The sequence below is a fragment of the Sander vitreus genome, chromosome 9 (assembly GCF_031162955.1).
Source record: "Sander vitreus isolate 19-12246 chromosome 9, sanVit1, whole genome shotgun sequence".
NCBI lineage: Eukaryota > Metazoa > Chordata > Actinopteri > Perciformes > Percidae > Sander > Sander vitreus.
In genome coordinates, this window is record NC_135863.1 from 14940586 (window position 1) to 14967621 (window position 27036).

The 27036-nt window shown below is 39.8% G+C and overlaps 1 protein-coding gene across 15 annotated transcripts in view; it reads left to right on the plus strand.

Moving 5' to 3' along the window:
• The first annotated feature begins 7651 nt into the window (after positions 1-7651).
• adgrl2a (adhesion G protein-coupled receptor L2a) overlaps positions 7652-27036 on the plus strand; it is a 96795-nt gene continuing 77410 nt past the window's right edge. For 5 of the 15 annotated variants that reach the window (XM_078258854.1, XM_078258855.1, XM_078258857.1 and 2 more), the window contains exon 1: positions 7665-8571. The gene's annotated coding sequence lies outside the window, so the exon portion shown is untranslated. Of the gene's footprint in view, positions 8572-27036 lie in introns of all 15 variants that reach the window. The other 10 variants (XM_078258845.1, XM_078258846.1, XM_078258849.1 and 7 more) reach the window with 4 other exon arrangements.

Consider the following 27036-nt stretch of genomic DNA (forward strand, 5'->3'; position numbering starts at 1 on the left):
TATTTGACAAGTACACATAATGAACAATGCAAGACTAGTCGAATTTAATCAAAAGGCAGAGACAGGGGCTCAGTGCAGATGGGAAATGATTAACACAGTTAATCAAACATCCCAGCGTTAGGTTAAACATGGCAAGCCTATCCCATCATCTGAAAAAAGGATAGGATCCATTGCACATTTCCATTTTTCCATTTCCTTTTGCCTCTGGAACATGCATTGCATTTGTTATGTTGATCCCTATTTATTCTGCTTCTTTCAAAAAGGTATTTTATGTTAGTCCTGGCATCTGTCTAATTTCCTCTCTTTGGTGAAGCCTAATGCAGAAGAATTTGAGGTAGCTAGCTTTCAATAGATTGTCAAATGCAGTCTAATCAAAGTGGTATTCATGTAAAGGTTATTTTGTTGGGTTGCTATTAAAAAATGTTGAGAAAAATCACCTACACAGAGTTTATAACACTCTCTAGAGAAAATCCAATGCATCAAGCTGGTCAAAGCATAATAGTTAAGAAATTGCACAGACTCTAAGACATTTATCGTTGATCCATAGTTTTTCTTTTGCATCCGATTAATAGAAACTTATAACAAAAAAGGGTCCTCTTTTCTGATGAGCCAAAAAATCATTTATCTCGTCACTTTTTCACACTGTAGTTTGACTGCAAGTTCATATGCCATACACTCAAGTACACATTTGAGGGACTTGTACTTTACTTGTGTGTTTCCATTTCTTGCTTCTTTATACTTTTTACGCCACTGTTTTAGTTACTAATTAGAATACTTTACAAATTTTACACACAACATATAATCCTAAAGAAGAAGACATACACTTTTAATGATCCCCAAGGGGAAATTACATTTTTACACTCTGTTGTTACATTACAGACCAGCAAACATGCACAAACAGGACCTTATACATGCACTAAGTGGAGAGATGTCAGAGTGAGGGGGTTGCCCATTTAAGGCGGCCCGAGGGGCGCCCCGGGGGTTTACTGCCTTACTCAAGAGCACATCAGCAGTGCCCAGGAGGTGAACTGGCACCTCTCCAGCTACCAGTCCACACTCCGTACTTGGTCCGTATGGGGACTTGAACAGACGACCCTCCGGTTCCCAAGCCCAGAAATACTGTTTTATATAATATATATAATAGGGTTAGGGTTATATATATATATATATATATATATATATATATATATATATTATACCGTATATAATAAATATATTAAATAGTCTTTTTGGATAACATCCAACACCTCAATCAACTTCAACAATAAATGCCATGTACATGCTAATGGATCAGTAAGAATCCAACGATAGTGTAACACAGGAGTCCTTTTACTTTTGATACTTTAATATTTTGCTACTAATAATTGTGTACTTTATCTTCTCCATGCAGGGCCCTTACATGTAATGAAGTGATTCATATTGCAGTATTGCCACTATTTCTTAAGTAAAGCATGTGATAATACTTCCTTCACCACTGCACACAGGTATATTTAATCTGTACTAATGAATGTGTGTCTGACATACTCCTGAGGTAGAACTGTGTGCAGTGTGTTTGTAATATTAAAGTTGAGTAAAATTAACAAATCAATAGATCTGTTTTTAAATGTTTTAAGTTTGATCTCAAAGCCCCTCATGTGTCTGACTTCTTTTTAATTACTTCCTGTCTGCTGGGTCCATTATAAAAGTATTGGGGCCTTTAGGGGGGACCGACTATAGCAGCATTTTTGGACAGACGAAGTGATTAAATAACTGAAATTTGAGCAGAATGATGAGATCACTCATTGGGACTTGATTTGATAATATTTTACTTGGTGTGCCAGCTCACAGCATACACATGTTGATTTACGTTTAGACTGAAGTTGACTGCTTGGGCTGCCTATCTTAAGTCACACAGGTATATTTAATCTGTACTAATGAATGTGTGTCTGACAAACTCCTGAGGTAAAACTGTGTGCAGTGTGTTTGTAATATTAAAGGTTGAGTAAAATAAACAAATCAATAGAGTAGATTTTTTAATTTTGTCCTCTGCAGTGTTGAACTTGTCTCAGGTGTACAGTAATGGAACATTGTACATTTGCAAACTATAGTCCTTAATTTTGCAAACTCGTGGAAAGTCTGGAACAACGACTATTGTTCCTTTCCCACTTTACCATGCAACAGTAATTAGCTGTGATTACAAAGTATCTCTTGAGAAATTGGGACAGAACAATTTAGTTCATTGTCCTCAGAAATTGGAGTTGCCCTTCCTTTCCTTGTCTTTTCCCCTTATTGGATTCATCTGTACTTCAGTGTGCCAGAAACTACAGACCACTAATCAAGCAAACTATTTGATTGGCTTAAAAAGATTTCATTCAAACTAATTTGGCTTAATACATAGTTGTATCAAATGATTTGGACGAGTGCAATTCCAGACCTATTAAAGGATGTGTATTAAAAAATGTGCTTTTGGTATTGGCGGTATTTACATACAACCTTGCACATTTGCAAAAGCTTTTGCTTCCTGAGGCATGTGACTGGAAACACACCTTTAAAATAAAAAAATAAAAAGTAATCAGCCCTCAGGAACAAGTTGTTTAGTCATATGTGCAAGTTTTGACAAATTGAAAGACCTTCAAAGATTGTTGTTGACTTGGTAATAAGCATCTGCGGCAATAGCCAGCATAAATTTTGACCGTTTTTTATGCCTTGGTGAGCAGCCTCTGTATTTAGAACAGTAATGTTTTATGGAAATAAGCTATATGTATTTAAAACTTATAATTGTGTTCCTTTATACTGGCACAAAGCAGTTACTTTTAAATTAGTGGAATTAATCGGAATGCAAAATTGAAGGGAGGAATGTCTGTCCACAATGATGAATGCTTAAGTAAGATTTTGCTTCAATTAAAATTTCAGGCAATTATTGTAAAAGATTATTGACCTCTAAATGGACTGGTGGGGTCACATATTTCCCTCTGTCTTTGCAGTATAGTATTCATCTTCATTAGAGAGAACAATTGAAGGCGTTTTCCTCTCGTACTAGAGGGTATTAACACAGACAGATTATCCTCTGCACACTTCACTAATAAAGTTGATTTCTATTATTGTCTGTCCAGGTGAAGGCAGATTTTGAAGCATTGTCTTCTTCACACTGACCTGCTCTGCCTCTTCATCAGTGCTTTGGAGACTTCCTTGTCCTTTCAGCAGGCTTAGGAAGGTCATTTTTGTTTTGATTGCTGTGTAGTTGTTGTTTTGTTCAGTCAGAAAGTCATTGGGATTTAGACTGGGAACTCTGTTAGAGGCAAAATCCATTGATCTGCATGCATTCAAATTCTGTCTTGGTTTAATAGGAGTTAATGTTGGGTTCTATTCAAAATATGTGAAAGTTAATAATGCTTTGAAGCCTTATTTTTTTTATTTTAACTGAAGAACCAGATATATTTGTTTCTTTTTAATGCATAATTGATTCATTATTGCAACTGGCATAACCCTTTCTTCAGCGCTGTGGTGATATTATGGGGATATATTAACTTTAAATGTGTGGAAGACAATTGCAAAAATAACAACGATGCAAAAAAAATGTTAGCTTATTATTTCAGAGTTCCTTGAAAAATGTAGAAGTGAAAAAAATATCACAGATGTTCTCTGTTGCCGAACAACTCTGTTTTCAAATTATAATATATCAACTTGATGAATTATAATTGTGATAACATTGTGCTTGACAGAAAACCTCTTAGTTTTAAATGTGTTGCGATCATGAATAAATGGATCCTTCTTTCAACTCAGTCATTTCAAAGTACACTGAGCATTCACTTGGTTTATAGTGAAAATGCCACATATTTTGTTTAAAAGAATATGTCCACATTTACACAACACAGAGCACAACGCGGCAAAGTGAAGCAAATTGGAACCGTTGGCCTCTGCTGAACCTTATTACTTCTGACCATGTATCATTTTTTTATAGGTCACAAGTGAGGCACATCTGTTTCCACTTGGCTAAGTTTCCATACAAAACATTTGAATAGAGATTCTTCACCTATAGTTGCTCCCCTTTGCTCATTCAAACCAACATGTGTCCCATGCATCAAACCTCAGAAAGCGCAAAAGTCTGTTTTGTACCAGAAAGTGTATATCTGAAAATGGTTTGATTACAGAACACCGTTTAGAAGATTCTTTAATGTTTACTCCGTGACAGTTTTCTTTAAAGGATTTGTTTATGTAGCGTGGTCTTTTAACACTCAACTTATTTGACAGTTGTGCAAACCAGAGCCCAACATGCCCACACTGGACCTTGCTTTTTTCAAATTTGATCTCAAAGCCCCTCATGTGTTTGACTTCTTTTTAATTACTTCCTGTCTGCTGGGTCAATTATAAAAGTCTTGGGGCCTTTAGGGGGGACCGACTATAGCAGCATTTTTGGACAGATGGAGTGATTAAATAACTGAAATTTGAGCAGAATGATGAGATCACTCATTGGGACTTGATTTGATAATATTTTACTTGGTGTGCCAGCTCACAGCATACACATGTTGATTTACGTTTAGACTGAAGTTGACTGCTTGGGTTGCCTATCTTAGGTCGGTTTAATGAGAAAAAAAGGGAGACAATCTTGCTCTATTATCCGTTATTGATTATAGGTCAGTTGTATGCTTGAGTAAATACCCCACTGATATTGAGATTAACCAGTAGTCAGCCAGCAAATTAAAAACACATCAAATAGGTTTTCATTAACATATGGTAATCCATTCATTTTTAATTAACCCCAAAAGCAAAGTAATGTCAGTGTCAACCTGTACTCTGTCTAGTTTCACATACTTCTGAAAATAATGAGGGTTGATGATAATAGTTTAAATACAGCTCAGATAAAATTATCTTAGAATATTATTCAACAGCAAATCTGAAATACAACTGCTAACATATTCATGTCAAAGTATTAAAAGTCTCCATTAATAAAGCCTATTGAATGAAGGTAGTATTCAGATGTTAAAATCCATATAATCCATATAAGAAAGACAAAGAATTAAATTAGAGTAGAGAGCTTTAAATTCTATAGTATTTATTGCCAACCACAGGTTGAAATGCAACACCCTCATACACAACTTACAGAAAAACAGTAGTATTCAAACGTCCGAAAATAACATTATGCACAATGATACCTCTTTTTCTTTAATAAGCCCCGTTGCTTCTCTCAATAAGCTCTGTACCCAGTTCAACCAGTGCAGGAACAGGGCCGCGCCTCGAGGTGCTGCAGAAGTGAGGTAAAAACTCCACGCTACATGGTTGCCCATGGCTACATAAATATTAACCAAGTCTCCACTGTGTAGAGAGGCCTTTGATTATGACTCTACTCCGAGAGTTTGATATCCAAGGAGACCACTACAGCCAGCTTTACTAAATTGATGAGAGAATACGGAGTGAGTCGGTGTAGTTGTGATGTTGCGGAGTTTCACTCAGTTTGGAACAGATCAAGCTGCTGGGTTTCATGAAAGAAGAAGCAGGGAAAGAAACATTACTAGTTCGCAGTTCACATACTTGAAGCTTCACTTTGAACTTTTGCTCTGGTGGCTGGGAAAGATGTGACAAGAAGAAAATAGGAAAAGTGGATTCTCTGCGATTTGCACAGTACAGTTGCGTAAACCATAAGCTTAAATGACATGAATTACAGTTCAACACATTTTGATTATTTTGGTCACGTCAATAACATAAGTACATGACACAAGCAAACTCTGTTGGTGTATGGCTAGGTCAAAGCCCAGTAAAATTGAATAGAACTTCAAAATAAAGTTCAAAAACACTTAATGAACAAATGATTGAGTGATCAAGTTTGACGTGGCTTTGTTAATTGTGCTCTGAAGCATATAACCTGGCCAAATCTTTGTCCATCATCAAGCGAAAGGATGATTTGTTGGAGGTCAGCAGCAGTCCTGTGACTGGTCATGTGTGCCTGAAATGTCAATCATGTGCAAATATTTTGGGAAGGAACCAATAAGCATTGTTAGGCGAACAATTGAAGGTTAAGAGGCAGGCTCAGAGCCACATGGGAAATGGGGAGACATGTTTGCTCTCACCATGGATGACTGAGGTCTGTCCAAAGCATCTGCCATCTGTTTTAACTGGTATGAACACAGAAAAACACTGCGGTAACATCTTCACTATCCTGCAAACACACATTTGAAATTGTAAAAATGTTGGAGTATATATTTATTTTAAATGCTGCCATAATTTCTGTCCTTGTTTTTCACCTTCTGAATGTTTTTCGGGCTGCGCAAAGGAGCCAGCATTTGTCATGCACCATTTGGTAAATGATTACGTGCAATAATGTACCGCCTTTGCAAGATATGATATCACAGTTTATCATAAACACTTGCACATAAACAATTTATGTGCCACTGCTGTGATTCGTCAAAGAAATGACTGCACAAGCTGGGGTCATACACACAAGGTGGCCTTTAATTAGCAAAATAATTTTATTCACTGAACTGATATCTCTGTCTTCACCTGTTTATATTGAATGTGCCTATGGTTTTTACAGTTTACTGTTTTTGTTCATTAACAAGAATTGCAATACAAGTCTAATGCCCTCTGTTGACAATCTGAGGAAGCAGATTCAAATGAATTCATGCAAAATGGCAGTTTAAGCTGTTCAACGCTGCAGCCATAGAGACACCACATGTGTTTTTAGTCTCGGCTTATAAATAAACATTTCTACAGATATGGATGCCTGCCACTGGGTGACCTTTTATTACATCTGTTTTCTCTTTTTTGTCCCTTGCAAAATCTGTATTATTATGTAAAATTATGCTTATGAAAACATAAGTCTGCCCCTCTGCTGCGTTCACCTTCACCTGGCAAGCATGACTCAACTTCACATTTCCACATCGTGAGTAAAAGACCGTTTTTATTGAAGCCAGGTGTGTACCCACGTCCTGCCTGATAATGTCTCTGGACAGAATTCCTCAACTAGATCCTAACATGTTCCAAGTCTTTACCAAATACAGAAAGAAACCTGCATGGTTTGTTTATTTCTAGATATTCTGATTTTAAAGATAGAGGCCCGGATGAATATATGAAAAAAAGCAGCTGTGTTGAAAATGAGATTTCTAACTTGGAGAAAAAATATTTCATGAGGGTTTTATAAAACTTTAAACCATATATTACAACTGGGAATGTCCCGTCAAAATCTTACCCAGTGCACGTACAGTGAATATGAATTGTGGACCACCAATATAACATGCGGCTTACAGTAATGAGTCAAAGGGTCAAATCCACAGCAGCCTGACAAAAATCCCCTTGACTGCCGAATGGTGTCATGAATCATGTAGAAGAAAAGTGCAGGGGGAAAAACACACACACACACACACACACACACACACACACACACACACACACACACACACCCATACACCCATAATTGAGGAGAAATTCTCGGTTTGAAAAACATACACTTGGCTCCACACACCACCAGCACCAGCAGCAGCAGCTTGACCACTGCTGCCCGGGCCAGCGTTTTACCCTGTGGGGCCAGTTGGAGTGAGGAGAGGGGGAGAGAAAACAAAAAGTCTGCGTGTACTTCCATGTTCCTTTTGATGCTTGATAGTATTACAGTAGAATAAGTCCTCTGTCATTGGTCGAATAGGCTGGACTGCCTACTGTGACAGTGTGGGCCTTGCATGCCCAAGAGGAAGGCAGTGTTGCATCTCTAAGCGGAAAGGGGTTAAAAATGAGGGCACATATATTGATAACCTTTATTTCTGTATGACGTAGCTGAATCGTCTCTTAGTTAAAAAATAAATAAAAAAAATAAAAGCTGAGCTGATTCCTGTCGGGCATGATAATAAGTTGATTTGATTAGTCTCCTGCAGAGAACTCGACTCCGAGTCAGCGCGGATGCGGAGTCCATGTCAGGTTTTAGTGGACCCCTCCGCTCAGACAGCTCGTGCAGACGGCAGCCTGCTCTCCACTGCACTGGCGCTGTTTACTGGAAGCTCGCTCCGCGCTGCTTCCACCAAGTGTCTCAACACTGTGAGCGGTATCTTTTCCAGAGGCGAGCCGCTGAAACTTGCCCAGTCTTCACAGTCTCATTCAGAGGAGCCAGGAGAGCAGCACAGGCGGTTAAAGTAGCGGAGATCGGTCTTCTCCCCTTCAACAGACACTGAAAGCCCCACACTCTGTCCCTCTCAGTCACTCTGTCTTTTCTTTCTTCTTTTTCTTCGGGTCCCCGAGCTCCGCTTCTCTTCTTCTTGTTTGTTGTCGCTGCATCGGGCGCGTGAAAGGCGCCTAGGAGAGCCGAGAATAGACGAGCCGCTCCGAGGTGCACGAGGTGTTGATGAGTCAGGACAGCGCAGAGCAACACCTTGCTTGCCATGGAAGTGTGTGTCCGGTGCAGGGGAATGTACGGGCTGAGAGGGGGACCTGCCGCCTGATAGCCAGCCTCTGTCCCAGATAAGGGGAGCATGCAGCAGACCCGCAGACTCATTCTCTTCGCTGCAGAGGAGTTCTCATCAGACTGTCTTTCCATAATCTGACATTTTTACAATTCACATCCATACTGACTTCATTTCAGCCAGTTTGTTGCTTCACTGCTTTTTAACAAAGGTAAGAGTAGTTTTTTTTTCCTTTCTTTTGCAACGTATTAGTCTCATCACCACTTTTATAAATCAGACCCTATGCAGTATTCTTGACATGTTGTGGAGCGTAAGAACTTTTCTTCATTGCTCGGTCACTTCAGAGCCTTGTATTTGCTTTCGGCACTCGTTTTAAATAATACCAATACATTACTCAAGTCTCGCGGTGTAGTTTAGCTACTTTTTAAAAGTAGGAAAGGTCAGATTTCATTCGGAGAAAAATAATTTGGTTTGATCAGTGGTTAAGGCTTTAAAGCGCGACACCTGCTTTTGTAGTAATTTAAAAGGTCCGAGAGGTACTGTGCTTAATTGAAAAATGGTTAATTAAAACATAACCAGATGTGGATTGATTTGTTCGGTTGCCGAGTTTGGCTGAATGGAAACTATTAAAAAGTGGGGGAGCAGCGCATTTATGCGAACCAGAACATGTAAAGCACCATTTAATTGGAATGTATGCCTCCAGAGTTTAGTTTGTTGGTGGTGCTGGTCACCGAGGCTTTTTATTGTAATCCACTGATGGTCTTGTTGGCTTGAATAGGGATTTATGCTGGAAGCTGTGACCTGAAAAGCGACGTGTGATTCTTGAGAGCATTCACAAGCTAATCCATTATAATTGGGGCTAGGCTATTTGTCCAAAGAAAGAAGAAAAACAGTCAAAGCTCGCCTACCAATGTAATAATTAGGCTACTTTTAGCCAAAAAGAGAGCTTGTGATACAACGGGGCTAGACGCGTAGGACATGTCATGGAAATCAATCAAAGGGAGAAATAGAAATGAAATGGAAACAAAAAAGGGGGGATATTTGGCTGCTTAGACTTAACTCAAACCCAGTTGGCGCAAAGTGGCAGTAAAATTAGATCCTTTTACTGCGCATTTATTATTTAGGCCTACCTTCCGAACGCGTCTTGTCAACCATGTGTTAAAGAGGAGGCAGTAGGAGCGCACATGCGGTGCGGTGTGTGTGTCTCCTGGCCCGAGAAACGCACCGCGGCCAGTCGGTGATGCATGGCAGCCCGGAGCACAACAGTAATCTTCAGTGATCGATCAGAGGATTGGGATAAATTTAGCCCCAGTCTTCACACCCTTTGGTTGTGTCTGATTTTAAGAGAGAGGGAGCTAGGAATTCCTGTCTGCATTACAGTCCATGAATGTGTCTCATTTGTCTCTAATATCTCTGTAGAACACATTCATCATAGCTGTTCATCAGAGGAATATATAGATACTGTAAAATGTTTTTAATCAAATATGCATTTAGATGCAGGCCAGATTGAATGGGCACAATCTTAGAAGATACAAAACAAAAGATTAGTGTGTGGAGTATAAAGTGGCGTTATCTCCCTAGCCATACATAAAAATAAAGTGACATTCAGCTAAATACAAAGGTGGCCTATTTGTGAGTAAGTTGAGTTTTCAGGAATGGGTTGGAAACAAGCTAATACACGCTTTAATCAGGCTTCAGGAGCTACACTTCTTATTCAAGCTTCTTCAGGGGAATAGGGAACTCTATTTTCATGTGTTTTTGCATTAAAAAAAAGTTTGAATTAATGCAAGTGCAAATTCCAGTTGTTTGGAAGGAACACATTAGCATATCAAAGTGGTCAGAGGAGCCCTTACACAATGGAAGGAGTCGTATTTTCTGCCACTGGTTTTGGCTGAGCCTGAAAGGCTTGAGAATGAGTGTGTGAGCTGGTAAAACTGAAAGACTTGTGTATCTCCCCCTTTTCTTGTAAGTAGGTCCGTATGACATCTTGTGTATAACATAATCTCAATTGTATTTGTTGGTGTGTGCTGTGTGGTATAACATAATCTTACTTGTATTTGTTGGTGTGAGAGAATATGTCAAAGCTTTCACACAACAGGATAATTATACAGTGACTCAAAATCGTAAGTAGTGCAATGTTCGGGAAAAAAACATTTGGATCTTAGAGGAAAAATACATTCTTAAACATATTGGAAAGCAAAACATTTTTGAATTCTTAATACAGTAGCACATTTTTTAGTTTGTCAGCGCCTGTAAAAACAGATGCTCATTGGAAATAATACAACTTGTGAATGCGGAAGCTATCTTCTCGGATGTCTCAGTATTTGATATCTTCAGCTCGAGCATACCATTATGAGCATTTTACCGTTGAGTCTAGAGAGAGTACCTTTTTCAGTCTTTAGCCTTGTTTCAGTGGAAGTGCGTCCGGTTTCAAAGAACTGCAGCTGCTCTTGATCTGCCAAAACACCAGATTGCCCCTCTTTGCTTCTGCTTTCACCTCTCCTCGCAGATCAATACAGCCCAGCACACTTATATATGAGTTTGGGGGAGATAGAGTGCTATATATAACTCTATTTTCAACTCTTTATGTGACAATCTTGCAGCACATGAGACTCCTAAGGCTCAGTGAGTGTGATTGGGTGAGTGGGTTTTGAACGCATCAAAATTTGTGACATTACGGACTGTTGCTACATTTTCTGCTGCCATATTTTTCCCCCAACCAGAACTGCAGGTGAGGTTTTGTTGTGCTGTCTACTGATATCCGACTGGTGCATTAAACAGATCATAATGCTGCTTTCATGGTTAAATTATAACAACAAGTCTGGCACTTCCACCCTGGCTTTATTAAGGTAATTTGTTATTGATTTAATTCAATAAGAGCGCGCACACACACTGACCAGTGGCAACTCACTTTGTTTTTGTGTCGCACTCTCTCACAAGCATAGATCTGCCTGTTGTCTTTGTCTGAGCAGCGATGGCAAGTCCATATGACTGATTTAAAGGTTGCACTGTGGCTGAATGGATTGTCTGTGTTAGCGTTACACTATAGGGATGTGGTGCCTTTATTCACGGTGAACACCACCCTAGCTACTCCATAGCAAAATCAAGCAAATGGTGTAGGGTTGTGAATACGTCAGAAGTAGAGGATTGCAGGGAGCTAAATCATATAGATTTACATCCAATTGCTTATTTGGCGTGTAAATTGTGGGTTTGTGTTTTCAGATGCAATCTTTGCTGTTGCTAAATCACCTACATGGGGCCATACTGTGCGGATAACTGCTCGCCATTAAAGGGAAGAAACAAGGCTGTAAAAGAAAACTATGGCAAATTTGATATAACATGCAGGCCTTTGGTGGGCCAAGAAACCTCCCCTTTCATGACTGATTTTATTTTACGATTGGCAATCAGTAAAACGCTGTGCGCCAGCGTGTTCCCCTCCCTGCCATTTTGTGAAACATTTGTTTCCACTTGCCAAAGGCCTCTGGTGCAGCGGGGGATTTGGTGCCCCTGAAATGGCAGGTGAAACTTTCTGCTTGCCTAAATAATTTCCTAGCAGAACATTACACTGCAAGGACATAGGCGGTGGAACGTGAGGGTCAATTCAAGAAACAACATGGATATTAGCCGATGGCTTTCACATAGCATTCTGTGCACTAGTTAAGTGGCAGCCTCCCTGAGCCTATCTGGCATCTTGTTTTTGTGCTTCATTCATTTTGTGTTTTATTGAAAGATATTGAGAAGAAAAGGAAGTGCAAAGTGCAAAACTGGGTCGTAAAAACTGTCCTCTGGTCATAAAACGATTGGGTGCAACATATTGGCCTGGTTTCTCATGGTAGCTTGTGTATTTTGTCATCATGTTGAAACATCGGATAAGATATGCTGTGTGCTATTAGCAGTCTGTGTTTAGGTCACTCCCAATACATCTGTCAATAAAGCGTTGTGCAAAACACAAATATGTTTTTTTACATATTATTATTTTATAGATTCAAATTAGAGAAGTCACATCGGTTATAATTAGTTTGTATCGCTTGGATAATAAGGAAATTACAAAACATTTGTAATTATTGAAAATGTTATTTTTTATAATTATAATAAAATATAATGTATAATTATATTTTATACATGATAGGTGTTTTTTTTGCTCTCATTTAATTTGTTACATTTATTCTTTTTATAATTAAGACTAACAATACACACACACACACACACACACACACACACACGCACACACACACGCGCATATACGTATACACAATTACCCTGTCTCATTCTTTGTGCTATGTGAACATAACTTATCTGTGCACAGCTGCAACACTATTTGGGAAAATATTCAATTTCTGTGTGACAGAGGAGAACCTGGGAGGCAAGGCTCTGAGCAAACAGCAGTTATTGCGGCTCTGCCATAGCAGCCGAGAGCAAGGCCTGGCTGGGAGAGAGGGGGATCTGCGGACGTCTGCCAGGGGAAGGAGTAATGTCTCGGCTGGATTATAGGAGAGCGAAGCACTTTCACACTTAAAAGCTCCTTTTTTCAACAAGACAGGGCTGTTATTTAGGGATGGTGTGGGTAAACACACCAGAGCAATATATTTCCTCTATATAGGCTGCTGTTGTCCTTGACAATTGTGACTCAATGCAAGTGAGATAAGTTTTACTCCTTGTGCTTTTGTCTTTTCTTTTTTTTCCAAAAATAATTTCATTTTGGACTGTGGGCAATCTTCAGTATAAGCAGTGTTCTACATTAGAATATAATTTTACTTTTGTTATTTTTAATAATTCATGTTTTATATGTCTTTACCGGTCCTGTACTTCAGATGTAGCTGTGGCTGTCTATCAAATGATTTACATATCTATTGTGTTGAGTGCTATTTAGCAATTAAGTGGACTATGACACTCTACCATAATACTGAATGCAAAAGGAGGAAGTAGCAACCAACTAAATCTATTAAAAAACAAAACAAAAAAACATCAGTAGTATGTCTTCCAATAGGTGACATTGAAACGGGTTATGGTTCGCTAGTTCTTCTTATGTGTATGCATATTGATATACTGAGAGCACTTTAATTCAGAACGCTACAGTAGATGCCCACCTAAATGGAAGACTAGATCTTGAAATGCCGATTTCAAAGCAACATTTTGAATGATTAAATACACCAAACGGTGAAGTCAAACTGTAAGAAAAAAATATGAGACATGCAAGTAAATGCAGTGTGTACTTTGCAGTTGATATCCTGCCAGATACATATTACATCTAACATTTGTGCTCACTTTTTTAAGTGTATGCATCGTTGCTTATTTCATTCTATATGCTTATTTAGTTATTTGGTTAGTTTGGAAGTCTGAGGCTTTGATAAATGATATTTTACCGTACAGTGTTTAGTTGTGGGAGTGTGGAAGCTTTGTTCTTGTAATGTAGTTGCCAAGTCAGATGGAGTTGAGCGTCTGGTCTGGGAGTTTCAGAGGAATATCACAGGCATGGTAAGTTGCTAAAAACTAAGCTAATCAACAAAATAATTGTCTGTTCAATTGCTACCATGCCAGAGACATCAAACACAGCCGAGGTTGAAAAAACAATCAAATTATCTCCTAATGATTGCTCACGCTGACAGATGAGCGCTTGTGAGTTGGTTTTGTTTGTAGGCGACATATGTGAGGAAAAATGAACTTTGTGGTCGCTTGCTCATAAATTCTCTGCACATTTTCATAATCTCCATAGATATCCATCATCACCTGTAATGAAAACAATTGTATCTTATTATGTGGTTTTTGGCATTGGTACAGAGAGAACTGTATTAGTCTATTAATTTCCTGCAGTTAATCATGAATCCTGCTGCTTTTATCCTCGCGGTACCCTCCATGTGTGGTCCACAAAAAAAATTTTCCGCTTCCTCTACAGACTAAAGTTTGGCCCCTATGTCTACACTCTCTCTCTCTCTCTCTCTCTCTCTCTCCCTCTCCCTCTCCCTCTCCCTCCCTCCATCTCTTTGCCCCTCTCTCTTTCTCTGTCTTTCTCTCTCTGCGTAGATAATGTCTCTGCAAATGATTTAACCGCCCTCGTTGAGGCTCCTTCCAGTAATTGAACAAGCAGAGACTGGGTGCTTTACAGGAAAACAATGGTCATATAATCTCAGATCTCCACTACTCTGAGATTCAACAAAACACTACCTTGGATTGGACTTTGCGGACTACTTTGAGGGTCTGAATTGAAGAGAGGAATCAGGTTTGCTTTCTCTCCCTATACACACAAAAAAATACAAATGGATGCCATTCATTCTCTGTAGACGCGATGTATTGAAAGTGTCGCGTGATTGGAATGCATGTCTTGCAATATGCACCTGGGGGTAAAGTGCATTCCTGGGTGGTACTTGGTTGACTTAAGAAGCATGCGAGCGAGAGAGGCTTGGTAATAATTAACCACAAATTTGTTTTTGACAAACGGTGATAATGCTTGTAGCAATAATTAGTACGAAAATGTGTGCTAATTATATTATTGGAATTATTAGATAATTTTAAATAAAAACATGCGGAATTTACACACAACTATTATTATTGATATTATTATGCTTTGGACAGACACTTTACACGGACATATGGCTCAAACCCCCATATATTTCAGATTGCTCCAGGTTGGAATTAGTTTTGTTTTTTGGCAGAGTAAGGGGAGCTTTGATTGTGTTGCTGTGGAGCAGAATTGACATTGTGTGTCAGAATGAGGTTTTTCTACGCCTTGTTTCATACAGAGCAGTCTTAGACTGAAATGGCCTTTAGGAGGAGTTGTTCTTGACAGAGATGCATTGTTTCAGGCAGCCAATAAACCACTGCACTGAGTGGCTACATCTGTGAACCTCATCTTGACTACAGTGTGGGGCTAGCAACAACACGGCAACTGTCACAGCTGCACCTGCTGCTGTCTCAGTACAGAGCCTCCCTCTCTGTTGCCCATAGAACCACGTCACTCTCCTCTCTGACAAGCCAGAGGCAATGATCTCCGCTTGGGTCAACTGGAGAGAATCTTCTTGGGAAAACATTTCAAAACAGGGGACGGAATGTCAGTCCCGAAAAGAGATGTTAAAATAGTTGGTGGTTCAGTTGGAGCTTGGGTATAACATTTCTGTCTGTGAAACATAGTGGGGGTTTAAGTGCGCTGGCTCAGTAAAAACCACCACCACTTGAGTGTTCATTCTCCAGCACATTTGTCCAGCTACAGTAACAGTCTGGGGTTAGATATGACAGCAAGTTCTTTCTCCCTAATATTGTAAATGATGAATAGAGATTAATGGAGCGGACTCTTCTGTACACACACCGATCTGCTTGTGTATTGAGGCCATTCAGAAGATGATCTGATCAGCTAAAAAGAGATTCAGTAGCATTAAAGGCTTTTAAATCTCATATGGACTCATATTTGCTACGCTGCTGTTAGAAGTCACAGAGCTAGGATCTAGTATTGGAATTACTAAACCTCCATTTTTGCACACACTTTATTTGTTTGGGGGCAGTAGCTGAGTCAGTAGGGGCTGGTAGCTGGAGAGGTGCCAGTTCACCTCCTGGGCACTGCCAAGGTGCTCTTGGGCACCGAACCCCCAACTGCTCGGGGCGCCTTTCCATGGGCAGCCCCCTCACGCTGACATCTCTCCATTAGTACATGTAGAGGTACTGAGCATGTGTGTGTAATTCAGGCCTGTGTGTAATGTGTATAATAACAGAGTGAAAACATTGTAATTTTCCTTGTGGAATTAATAGAGTATAAATTATTATTATTATTATTATTATTTGGTTCAGGGAATACCTGAAAGAGAAAACAAGAAATATCTTGCAGGAAAAAGGACTATTGAAATATCATGCTGTCTCAGAAAAAGATTATTAGAGGAGAACAATGCCGAGAGCATTTTTAGCCAGCCGAAGTGATGCAACATGTCCACTTTCCTGCCAAATTGAACTTAAAAGTGTGAAAAGCAATGCAGGGACACGAGGAGTGGGGCTGACGAGAATGCAGATAGTGTGGGATTAACACAGGGGAAGATTGAGCGACAGTGGCCGCTGACATCTCTTTACAGCTTTGCTTGTACAGCTGTGCCAGGCCTGGCATTCACTGCTGCCTGTTGGATCCAACTCCTCCTCCACTGCCGGCAGGTTAGGTAATGAACATCTTAAATACTGCAGATAAGATGAGCTCCTGTATGTGTATGTGTGTGTGTCGATGGAGACATCAAATTAGTCATGTATTATAATGCTTAATATTGACACCTCAGTGTGCCAGTATGATTTGATCTTATTGGCATTTACACAGGAAAAATACCATATACCGGCTGCCCTATTAATTCATTATGCCTCTTTCTAAATGAGGTGTGAGGCGGCTCTTCTGTTGTGAATTCTGCCATAAATCACGCATACCCTGACTGCTTTATCCATTAGACTGACCTGTTTGTCTAATTCAGCTTCTCAGTCCCTCGCTAACTGGTTTTAGTAATTAAGACGAGTGTGAGAACTGTCGCTTCTACATCACACCTGATATGTTACATAGATGTAGAGAAGTAAGAAAATATGGAATTGGACACAAAATGACAATGCAGTTGAGTATAAGCTTCATTATGGATTCCACCAAATCAGGGCTAAAATCATTATGGTTATTATTTTAAGTCTTGAATCGCTGGTCACCTTTATTTAAAGTAATGGTAAGAATTTAAATGATATTCAATATCATTATTGCGTCAATATCCTATGAAGACCACGTATCTCCAAAACTTTTCTTTGAAAGCGTCATATCAATCAAGTCACAAAATCAGCCTTCTACCATCTTAAAAATATTTCTAAATTAAGGGGCTTTCTGTCAAAGGAAGACTCTGAAAAATTGATACACGCATTTATAACAAGTAGATTAGATTACTGTAACGGTGTTTTCACCGGCAGTCCGAAATCAACTGTGCAGCGATTACAATTAATTCAAAATGCGGCTGCATGCGTTCTGACTGGAACAAAGAAGTTTGAACATATTACACCTGTCCTTAGACTTTTACACTGGCTCCCAGTAAAGGCTAGAATTGATTTTAAGATTCTGCTCCTAGTATATAAAGCTCTCAATGGCCTTGCACCTCATTATATTAGAGACATGCTCATTATATATGAACCAGCAAGAACCCTCAAATCCACAGGCAGTGGTCTTTTAACCATCCCTTGCTGTAACTCCAGAGCAGGGGAGGCTGCTTTTTGTGTCTATGTCCCAAAGATATGGAACACCCTGCCAGTGGAACTGAGAGAGGCATCCACACTGAACACTTTTAAAAAAAGGATAAAAACCTTTCTTTTTACAAAAGTTTATGAATAACTGAGTTTGTCGCTGTTAAATGTTGATCTATTAAGTGTGTGTGTGTGTGTGTGTGTGTGTGTGTGTGTGTATATATATATATTTTACTCTGTATAACTCTGTACGAAGTGTTTTATTTATGTCGCTTTTGTACGAAGCACATTGTGTTATATTAACTTATATGAAATGTGCTATAGAAATAAAGTTTGATTTGATTTGAAAAGTGACAATGCATTTTTTCAGCTTAACCAATCCAATTAAATTGTTTGTTTTCAGTCCATAAAGGAAATCTTTGCTTTACATGTATCTGAAAAAGTCAGAATCACCAAATATTTAGAGACATGGTTTTCCTTGGACAGCTTCCTTGGATTTTTTTTTTTTTAGCTCATCACTGTTTATCAAACTATTTTTAATAATGATTTTAGGTGGCCAGGATAGCTCAGTCGGTAGAGCGGGCGCACATACACAGAGGTTCATGCCTCGACGCAGAAGGTCCAGGGTTTCGAGTCCGACCTGGGACGATTTCCTGCATGTCTTCCACCTCTCTTTCCCGCTTTCATTGCTTTACTATCATTAAAGGTGGAAAAATGCCTCAAAAATAATCTTAAAAAATAAATAATGATTTTAGGTTTGTAATCGCTGTGTTACGCCGTGACCCATCTATTTAGCAATAGACAAAGTTCCTGGATTTACTCGGACTGTGAGAGTGTAATTGTAATTTGTTAAGAAAAAGTCAGGTTTTACGGACTGTTTAATGTAGCTGACTACAACTACATAAAAACAGTCTATAAAACCCCAAATAACCTTCTGAAGAACCTTCCTAATTTGGAGATAGAGGACACTGCTTGGCCGACATTGACAAATAAATCACAAACCGAAAAACCAAAATCAGCAAGCAAATATAATTTATATAAAATGTTTTTTATTTATTTATTTATTAATTTACAATATTTTTGTTTGTGCTCTCATAACAAACAACAGCGCATTAAGCCAGACATGTCCCCTCACACACGCCACCCCCCCGTTCATGGATCAATAAAGTAAATAAAAGCAAGTTTAAATGATAACCAGACAGAAAGCTCTGAGCAAGCTGCACAAATTCTCAAGTACTGCATCTATGCCCGGCAACACGTTTCATTTTTAGCTTCAGCCTCAGCAGCTGAACCAATGTGATGAGTGCTATTCTGTAGTAGTTGATGGAAATAGAAAAAAAGCAGCGTAAAGAGGACAGTCAAATGGGGGACAGAAACGTTTGCAAAAAGTGGAGCTAGTGGCATTTCCATCATTCATCAGCCCGAGCTGATTACTAGTGAGTCTTGAGTGAGCTGACAGGATGCGGCTCCTGCAGCCATCGACATCACAAATAGGTCCAGCAGGCCCAGGGGTAGGCGTGGAGCTGCAGCTCCAAGAGGCCGAGACCTGCCTCAAGGATGGAAAAGTTTGCCATGTTTTGCCCGATAACATCGATCTAGTCATTTTTTTTTAGGATATTTAGCATGGATCTAAAAGTTTTGTCGATGATGAGCCCCGGGAACCTTTGCTCTGTAAACGGTGGTGTTGAAATGGAGCTACCAGAAACTGAAGCTGAGTCTAACAATCAGCGAGAGATAACAACGCCTACTCACTTTACTGCAAGGGCCAAAAATTTATCGTTTATGGTCTCACCTGAAAGGGCTCGTAGGCTCCTGTGCATAATGGAAGCAGTGTAGCAAAGGAAGGAGTGTGCTGAAATCACTCGGGGACAATATTCTAGAAGTCGCTGCAACAATACTCTCAGCTGAATACTTGAACAGAAGTTAAGCATTTTTGTGCCAGGACAGACATGTGTAATGAAGCTTTCACGATTCATACAACTGGAGCATGCAGTGATAGCCCCAAACAAAAGTGCTAATTGACACTGAAGATATTTTGGTATATAAAACATCGAAGAATGACAGAGATGGAAAATATTCACGGGACACGGCTGAATAATTATTAGCTAGACAAGAATATCTCCTTTTGAAGTTACAGTAAATCACTGCGTTATTCACACGCTTTCTTTTTTGTTTAGTCACATTTTAGTGAGATTTGTGGAATGCAAATCAAGACATTGCTTTTAAGTGAATCATTAGTGTATGCATTTGTGTTAGAGAGTATAGTAATACACATAACAATTCCACTTAACAAGCTGGTGCTTTTCTGTGTTTTGCAATGATATATTTTTTTAAAATGTTGCAGCAGAGGGCAGCGATAGCAACAGATTCAAATCTAAGGCTGCATTCAAACCAAATTAGGCATTGTGGCGATTAGCGCACAGCGCAGGGTTGTGCGGCGGTGTGGGAGTGTCACCTAATTGGCCCATTTGTGTCTCCGTTGTGTTCCCCACTCCATTGTGTTTTGTCTGGTTGTCGGTAGGTTACAGGATTGGTCACTGCAGCGGGATGTCGGGTTTCGTTTCTCTAAAAGTTGATTCTGTTTCAACTTTTTGCCGCAGGGACACTGCATTATTTTTTCCGGCATCGCCTGTCGGTTTTATGCTGTTTCATACTCCGATTACGACAGCTCATACAGGACAATAATTGTTGATTATGTAGTGCAATATGTACAGAAAAAGGTCAAGGAAAGGTAAAATATATTATATACTGTAATCCACTAGCCATTTTTGTCAAATAAAACATAATCTTTGATCTACACTCTCTGAATGGTACATAATGTTAGAGAAACAACCTCACAGAGACGCTTGTTGTTCAGAGGAGAATTTTCCTCCCCAGCTAGAGCCCTTGTCAAAGTATTACCTTCTCTCCCGACATGGGACTTTGTTATCACACTCACTTCATATTCATAGTGGATCTTATTCTCCTGTCATTATTTTGTGTAACATAGAGCTGTAGCAATTACACTTCAGTGGATTACCTATGCAGAGATACAGAGATTAAAATCTCTGCTCCATACTACCTCCAGCGCGGCGGTTCAAAGGTGCGACCCGTACTGCAATCTGCTATCGTTTGGCAGAGCACGAAATTGGTCAACCTTTCAGAATTTGTTTGGGAATTTGAATCCCTTTGGTATTCAAAACAGGAGAGTCTTATGACAGGGAGATAATTTCCTAGTGAATGTTTTATCGCAGTCCGCTTGACAGTCTCCTGTATCTGTCTGCATGCTCTCTCTCTCCTTGTGTTTTTAGTTTCCCTGACTTTGGTCCAGCTATTCAGAGAGAGGAGAAAAAAAAGAACAAAAAAAGAAACCCCTGTTTGTTTCCCCCCTCCTCCTGTTTTGTTATCACAAAAGAGCAAACACATATTAAACATACACAAGGTGTAGAAGCAGTGATTGCTGTATCTGCTGTCCTACTGTGGGTTGGCAGGGGACGATAACATAAGCCACATCCATTTACATACAGTGTATTTTTTAATCATGTCCAGCCTGAACCATGTTCAGCTGGAACCAGGGCATATTCTTAAGAAGAGATATTTTTGCCTATAATTAACAAACCATTATATTTTTTTAACCTACTGTTTTAATCATCTTTCTCCTGTGGTATGGCGTAGCACTGAAATATCCCAATTTGGGATCACTAAAGCCTAATCTAATCTAATCTAATATGCTTTGATTTGGGAAAAGGCAAAATACAGCAGCTTTCACTCTTATCTATTGAATGCAAGCCAAGTGTTTGCTTGATAACATCTCTGACATTGAAATTGAAGTTGAAACTTATTTAAAAATCTACTCTCTTTCTCTTTGTCTCAGTCCCAAAGAGGCTAATCCATTGTACAGTGAGCAGGCAGGAGTGAGATCCTGTAGCACCTTAGTTATTATAAGAGGGGTTTGGAATGAGCCAATCTGAGCTTGTTTGCATCACAATCCCCGCACAGTGATGATGTTATGCTAATGAACCCTGTGGAGAAGGCTCAGCCCTAAAACTGTCCTCTCTCTTTCACAGCTGAAAGTGGGGAGAGGGCAGTGACACTGAAACTGCACAAGGAAATCTAATGATGCAGCCTAAAAATTCAACGCAACTTAAATGAGTCTATTTTCTCATGTTGCTGTGTATAAATGTGGTATTAGATGCTTGCCTTTTTTTCTTCTTTTTTTTCATGTTTTTGTGCAGCCGAGCGTGTAAAGCATTCATTTCTGAGCAGCAGCTAAATGCCTTTTAGACATTTACTCTGTCTTTGAAAAAAAACCAATGTCAATATAGCATCATCAGGTTGAACAAGGACCATTACCTGTCAGGGCAGTACTGAGTGAAGATTTAGGGCTGACAAGTGATTGCATTCAAGAAAAGACTACACCCACTTCTTTTGTCTGCGCTTCCTGACAAGACACAGTGCTTTACCTTGTTTTAGGTTGACATACGCCGCTTCCCCTGTCTGACAAAAGACATTCATGCCATCTTTTAGATTGAAAATAGATACGGCAGCGCTGGGATAGAAATGCGCTAGGATCAAGTAGGCTACAGTAGATCCACTTCACTGCGGAAATAATTTGTGTAGTATTGCTTCTGCTGTAAGGATAAGGTCCTTGTGCTGTTTTCTATTTTGGTGAGGACTGAGATTATGTGGTGTCCCTTATTTTGGCTGTGTTTGTCCTTCCTCTGAGCCACAGAAAGGTTAAAAGCCTCAATTAGACACTGAGCCAAGGTCGGCCACATAATGCACACTGCCTCTAATCTGAAAGAATTAGCACCCTTCAAAAATTGAAATATCCAGCACTTTAGAAAACGCAATGACTGTTTTCCAAGCTTGCACATTTTAAGCATTCCCACGTGATTTAAAGACGGAGCCTCTTTCTTGATGCTTTCTTAAACAAATGTGTACAGAGAGAAAAATATATTACGGGTGCTCAAGTGCAATGATGTGAATCCAGGTAAAAGCTAGTATTTAGCCATTGTTAAATATACCAGTCACAAAGGAGGAGATATAGCTCAACAAGCATGGCAAACAAAGTAGAGAAGGAGCTTTTAGACAATTGAGATGTGGATTGTGCAAGGTAGACTATGACTCAATATCAGGATTGTGCATTCTGTGTAAGCCAGGGATTTAATGACACCTATTTAATTCAAGGTGGAGTTAAAACATGTTTGGTCCCAGAGATAATTGCTCTCTTTATTTTTTGTTTCTCATTTTTACAACGAGTAAAGACATGAGTAAATGGCTTGTTTTTCTTCTTGCTCCGCTCCCATTTCCAACGTGTCTCTCACAAGTCATCTTCTCTGTTACCTTCATGTTGTGTGTTGCTGCCCACTACCTTAAAAATTAATCATCCTGTTTTAATAACGCCTCACGATCACAGTGCATTATTGATGGTGAGGTCCTTAATAGAAGGATGGAGCAGGGTTTTAACCATTCAGCTGCTCACTTTGAAGGGAGGGGGAGAAATGAGGCTCACAAAAGCTGCTTAGTGGTGCGTATCTGAGTAAATACAGCACATTATTATTATTATTATAGACCAAAACCAGGCCCTGTGCATTCAAAAGGACTCTGCCCTTTTTCTGCAAACAAACATGTTGTTTTTAGATGAGTGGCAACACTAAAAGTAAATAAGTGACACAAGCTGCCACACTAAATAACAGTGTTCAATGAATGTGACCGCAATGAGCAAATCTCTGACCTCAACTGTTTATATGTTCACCAGTTTCAAGCATGCAAGCAACATGAATGACACTTTTTACCGGACACTTGTTAGTTGTGTTTTGCTGTGAATGTGCAGTTGTTCATTGTCCCCACTGCTTGACTTTGCCGGGCCACATTGTATTATTTTTGCATGAACGCAACACTGATCATACTCGTACTGAAATTGAGAAGATGATTTTGGGAGTCTGTGTGGGCCAACTGCCGTGCTCATTTTGTATAATCCCTAATTTGTTTTGTGTAATTTAGCCATGGCAAACTGGATCACACAACAAATGTTTCTTTTCTGGTGTCCAAATGTGCTCTCCCCGACCAACAACCCTGCAAAGTATTTTTGTGCACGTACTAATTGGATTGGGTTTCTGGACTGGGGAGTATACACACTACATATTGCATGCGCTCAGTGTATTGCAAGGTGAACCGTGCCGTGTCAAGGACTTATTGGACTTGATTGGCAGGTACTATCACCATGAGATGCCCATATAATGGCAGGGCTCCCATTCCTGGCCTTCCTATTTATCTAGCTGTATTAATGTCAGCCTATTAATTCCTAAGCGGAGGAACATTTGGCAAAGACACCGTTTAACGGCCCAGGCTGAATCATTCTTATCTCAACAGACCTGAAAGGAATAGTTTTGTGCTATCAGCAAGTGGAAATGACATTTTGAAATTTCATTTGAGATAATCCACTTCACTTCCCAGTAAAACATCAAAATTACAACTAAAAATGTATGGAACCTGTATTAAAACTTTGTTACCGGTGCAAATCATCTGGCTATAATCCATGTGGACAGACAGGTGTCGGTATCTTTCAGCACTAATAGGATTTTTGTGCATTGGTAAAGTGATTATAAGGCTATGGATTTAATAAACATTCAGTCAGAGGGCAATGTAGCACTGTGCGCCTAGGGATACAGTTGAAATTAATATGTAAGACTTTCAAAAAAAAACATTATATATTGACATTTTAAAATTAGTGAATACTCACTGATAAACGTGGGTTTCTCACATTTAAAACTCAACCTGCAATATTTTTTTCATCTCATATTTTTTTTTATTTTTTTTTTTTACAATGCTTCCATCTTTGTCTCCATAACTCTATTGATGAGTTGGAGTGTTCCATCGTTTGGCTCGTGATTACTTTATTTAGTAGCCATATGTCCTGACCAGTGGGGAGTACTCTAATCGATTAATTGAGTTAATTTTTATGGCTCATAAAAATGATTAATGGTGCAAACGCTAAGAGCAATGAGCATGACAAGCGCCATGCTTACTGTATGTCACACGCTCCGGCTCCCTTGCATGCTAGTGTATTTTCTGTGGAATTGTGGCTTGCATAAGATCTAGCTAATGATTAATTTAATCCACACATTATGATCTACAGATTTAAAAACAAATTTTTTTTATGTACTCTCAGATGATGAAATGGGTTGGGTAATACATGAAAATGATCAGTAACTGTGAGCCTGCAATACAGTGTAACTACAAGGGATGTTCACCCTAATCTCTGGCCATACTATGTTTAAACTATCTGAGATATTATTTTTTGCAGATGATGTTCTGATAAAATTTTATGTAACAGCTTTAACAGAGAAGCCCTCCCACCAGAAAAACCCCTCATGCAATGCTTTGTTTGCCTCTTCTCCGTCCTTTACCCCCTACATTACCACACCCTCAGCTCCCCCCAACTCCCAAACTAGCTGAGCCATCCTGTTGCGCAGCATGCATGTTTGACCTGGTATTTCTCTGGTTGATCTCCCTTCAGGGTCAGGGTCTGCGTTTGGGGCACCAGCAGTCACACAGTTTGGTTGGGTGTCATTCAGCTCCTCTGGCCCTGTGCTGCTCTCAATCATTCCCTCAGCAGAGGGGTCTCCCTGCCCCACATCTGACTCAGTGGGGCTCCATGCTCATCCGATCACTAGCCCAATCTCTCCCCTCTGGAGTGTGATTTACGCTTGCAAATTGTACATATTCAGCAGTGTCAAAGCAGGAACACAATGTCTTTTGGGAATATATTTCTTCCACAGCTGAGGCTGTGTGTTCTGTGACTGAGCCCTGTGTCCCCAGGTATTTCAGTTTTCCCCTTAAAAGTGGGTAAAAGAAACAGAGATAAGAGGAGTCTTATAGTATGTATGAATTCATGTATGAGGATGCTGTTGGGAAAACCCAATAGGAACCAAATGTGTTCCCTCCATTCAACATGTGGTGGTCTGTTGGTTCTGATTTACATTTCAGTGAATCTCCGGCCCCATATTTCCCTTCCTTTGCATCCCTGTGATGTTCCGTGACAATTAACATCCCAACTCTTTCTTGAGGTTTGTTGAAAGCATAGGGGCTAATTCAAGGGTCAAGCAAGACTTGCAAGCTGTCAATCTTTCATTGTAACTGGACGCCCCTCCCCCACTCAGGTTCTTTATTCTTGTCCCCCCCTTCATTCCCCCAGACCTTGTTTTATAGAATGGCCCAACTCTTCTTCTATTCTCCTGTGGCCTTCTAACAGCTAGAGAGGGACAACCAGAAGCTTTGTCTAAGGAGCCCGGCATTCTTTGACATCTGCCTCTTGTTTTCAGACCCCCGCTGCATTCAAATTTCAAACTGTCCTTTTCAATCAGCCCCCCTCCCCTCCGTTCTAATAACCCCCTTCCTCCCAGCTCTTAAGCCTTTTTTCTTTTCTTAAGAAGGCCGACTGGGATCCTGCAATTCACAGTTTTGTCACTCAGTTGTCGATTATAAAGCATTCTGTTGTATTGTGAATATATCAAGCACACATATGTTTAAAGCCTCTGGGCCCACGCCACTGTGGCTTCCCATTTCTCAGAGTACTTAAACACATGTCTGCAATGACTTCATATTTAGTCAAAACAGTGTGATGCCTGTTGACATTTAAGCAATCTGTGCTTAACAATCACAGAAAATTGCCGTGTCTGGTTCATTAGAAGCAGCCATGTTGATCATGATGCTCTTCATCATCTATCCACCCCCACTGTATAAACTCCAAACCCCAGCACAACAACACTTTGTAGCAGATGCTAAAACCTGTTCTGAGATCACACCCAAGTCGAGGGCTATTTAAGAAAACATTCAAGGTATGATCGCCCTCGGTTTCTGTTTCAAGGCGGAGAGAGAAAAGAAACCCCCAGCTGAGAGGGGAGACCTCAGCACATTTAATGAGAACGGCAGTCTCCCTCTACTCTGCGCCTTTGGTGTCTCAGCATGTTAAACACTCACAGCATGATACAAAATATATTAAAGTATAGGACTGTTATCATCGATTTACAGAACACCCATGTACTAGGGATCTACATTCTACTTTTTTTTTCGTGGCAGGGGATCTCGACTGCCTTGGAGGCAAAACTGTAAATTCTGTCTTTGTCTCCACATTCTGACACAGGAGGTCTGTTGAGCCTGCTGCCTCTTTTTTACACTAAGCAATGATGACAGGGAAGCAAGAATAATCATATTGATTCAACACTGTTATCTCAGGCTCTGAGACTTATAATAGTTTGTTTACATATGTAAGCAAAAGCACCTGCAGCCACTAAAGAGACACAAATATACTGAAATGCACACGCTTAACCTGTTCCAGATGTAATTAATGTTGTACTCAGGTATATGGTTCATTTGCAAAACTGAGGACTAAAATGCGACCCTGTGTTAATAGGTTTTGGGTTAAGGAGATGTGTGGTTTGACAGAAGACTTTTAAGTGTTTAACAGGTTTTGGGTCCACCACTGCATTCATCTGAACTGGGACAATCAGTGTGTGCATGT